This window comes from Bubalus kerabau, chromosome 22, assembly GCF_029407905.1.
Source record: "Bubalus kerabau isolate K-KA32 ecotype Philippines breed swamp buffalo chromosome 22, PCC_UOA_SB_1v2, whole genome shotgun sequence".
In the NCBI taxonomy this organism is placed as follows: Eukaryota; Metazoa; Chordata; class Mammalia; order Artiodactyla; family Bovidae; genus Bubalus; species Bubalus kerabau.
This window is the reverse complement of record NC_073645.1, coordinates 41,398,136-41,400,636: the sequence shown is the minus strand read 5'-3', so window position 1 is coordinate 41,400,636 and position 2,501 is coordinate 41,398,136. Positions and strand designations below refer to the sequence as shown.

General features: G+C 49.0%; 1 pseudogene; it reads right to left on the bottom strand.

Annotated features, from left to right (window-relative positions):
- Window positions 1–307: 307 nt before the first annotated feature.
- Window positions 308–2,259, bottom strand: LOC129636720 (microtubule-associated tumor suppressor 1 homolog; annotated as a pseudogene).
- Window positions 2,260–2,501: the final 242 nt, after the last annotated feature.

Here is a 2,501-nt window from a genome sequence, read left to right as displayed (position 1 = left end):
TGAGTCTGCATCCCCTGCATTGAAAGGTGGATTCTTTTTTTTTTTTTGTGGTGAAGGTTATATAAATTACAAAGGTTATATAAGGTTACAAAGGTTATATAAATCTTTGCCTTAACAGGCCCTGAGAGTTTTCCCCTTTACCCCTAGGTGAAAAAGGCAATGACCAAAGTTCTCCCGTTCTGTAAGTGCTTTGTGCAACAGTGTCCGTGTAGATCTGTTCCCATAGCATCTTTGGAGCGGGTCGGAAGCCTTCCTCCGGAGTCCGGTCTCACGTAGAAGGAGCTGGTTGGGGCCGTGACTTCCCACTTCAAGGCAGGTGGTGCGCAGTTGCGGGAAGGGTCAGTCCTGCAGAGACTCTGTCAGTCTGTCTCTGGCTCCCAGGAAGGTCATCTGAGTGAGACAAGCTGGGGCTGGGGAAGGAGCCTGAGTTCCAAGGTGACTGGAAGGGGATGGAGGGGGATGTGGGGGACCTCTTGGGGCTGCACAGGGTCCCGTTATGGAGCTTCCAGAGCAGCTCCTCCTTCTCCAGGGAGAGGCGCTTGTTGCCCTTGCACTCCTTCTCCAGCGACTCCTGCAGGACCGCCTGCTCCGTGGAAAGTTGCCTGGAAACTGCCACGTGCTTGTCCATCTGAGCTGTAAATTCTTCATGCTCCTGCTGGAATTGCTTCAGTTTGTCCCCCAGTGCTGTGTTATCGTCCACCAGTTTCTCCATCTTCACTCACTTGACGTCCCGTTGGCACAGCCTCTCATTCTTGATCTCCAACACAGCTTTCAGACTTTCTAACTCTTGCTCCAGATACATGATCTGAGGGTTTTTTTTTGTTTTTTTTTTTTAATTTGCCTTCTCTCTTGATATTCTTTTCTGTTCTTCTGATTTCAACTTTTCATTTAAAGCATCATTTTCACTCTTCAGATCATTGATTTTGTTTCTCCAGTGATTCCTGCTTCTCGTAAAGCAAATCCTCAAGGGATTTCTTTTCCATTTCATGGCTTTTCCTGATTTCTGAAAGAAGGAGGATTCTTAATCAGTGGACCACCAGGGAAGTCCCAAGGGAGGGGGGGGGGGTTATTTTTAAAACTTTTAATTTGGAAATGGTTTTAGATTTACCCAAGATTTGGAAAGATAATACAACTTTCCTGTGTGTTCCCATTCAGTCTCGTGTGAACATCTTATGTGCCCACAGTGCATTTACCAAACCTAAGAAATAGTGTTACTATTAATGAAGCTACAGACTTCATTCAGATTTCCCCAGTTTTACCCACTGAGTCTGTTTTTCCTTATTAGGATCCTAGCTTGCTTTCGGTCATCACATGTGTTTATTTATAGTCATCATGTGTCTCCTCCAGTCTGTGACTGCTTTTTCCATCTTTCTCTACCTTTCATTACCTGGACAAATTTGAGAGAAGCTATCAGCTATTTCGTAGAACATCCCTCAGCATGGGTGTACCTGACGTTTTCTCCTGAGGACACTAAGCTTACGGATTTGGGAACAAAGACCAAAGAGGGGAAGTCTTATTGGTGCATCGTACCTAAGGGCTCAGGGTACCACTGCGCTTTTCCACTGTGCTGCCCGCCAGGCTCTCTGCCGTAAAGTTCGTATTTCCCCCTTTTCCACTCTCTATTTGGGGTTCCAGGCTTTGGACAAGCTTTATCATGGAAATGGGGAGCAGACACCCTCTCTGTCCGCCTGGGTTCTCCCTGCCCCCAGGACCAGGCCTGATCTTACACCTGCCAGAATGGGTGCTGGTGCTGTGTACCCCAGCCCCCTTCACTCTCCAGAAAGGCCAGTGATGGCTTCTTCTCCAGCTTCAGAATCTCAGGGCCGTTCTGTCTGCTGGGTCAAAGGACCGCTGTGCTTCAGAGGTGGCTGATTTGGGGCCCTAGTTGTGTACATCTGGATTCTAATTGGCAAACTTGGGCCAACGCCAGGTATGGCTCTGCCCCAGCTTCCTGGAGAAACCGGGTGTTTTCTCTGCAACGAGGAGGGTTTTCTCCAGGGCAGTAAAGAGGGTTTGCTCACAGAAGCAGGAGTAAGTGAAGTACCTAGGAGGCCAGCGGTGCCTCTCACGTGTTGGGAGGAGATGGATGTCTCTACTGCAAAGAAGGAGGTGGGGGATCTCCTGGTGGCCTGAGAGTGGGGCTCACAGAGTGGGGAGGACACCAGCTCTGGTCCCAGCTGCTGGTGACAGGTGGTCTGCCAGGGTCTCTGCTGACCTGCGGCTGCTCTCTGGAATCGAAACATTTTGTAGATCAGTCATTTGGGTCTTGCTGGCAATTATGTTCTGAGGGATAATCCATTGCTGGAGCAAGTAAGACCCTGTGCTTTGAAAGGAGGCTGAGCCTATAAAAATAAGCATGGTTGGTGACCCAGAAAACTCGGAAGTTTGTCCGATTCCTGTGCATGTATGGAATTCAAGTACTTTAGCTTCTTCTGGCATCCAGGGACAGGCAGGCTGGGAAGACACTGGGTTTGGGCTTGGTGTCAGCCCCGTGAGATGCA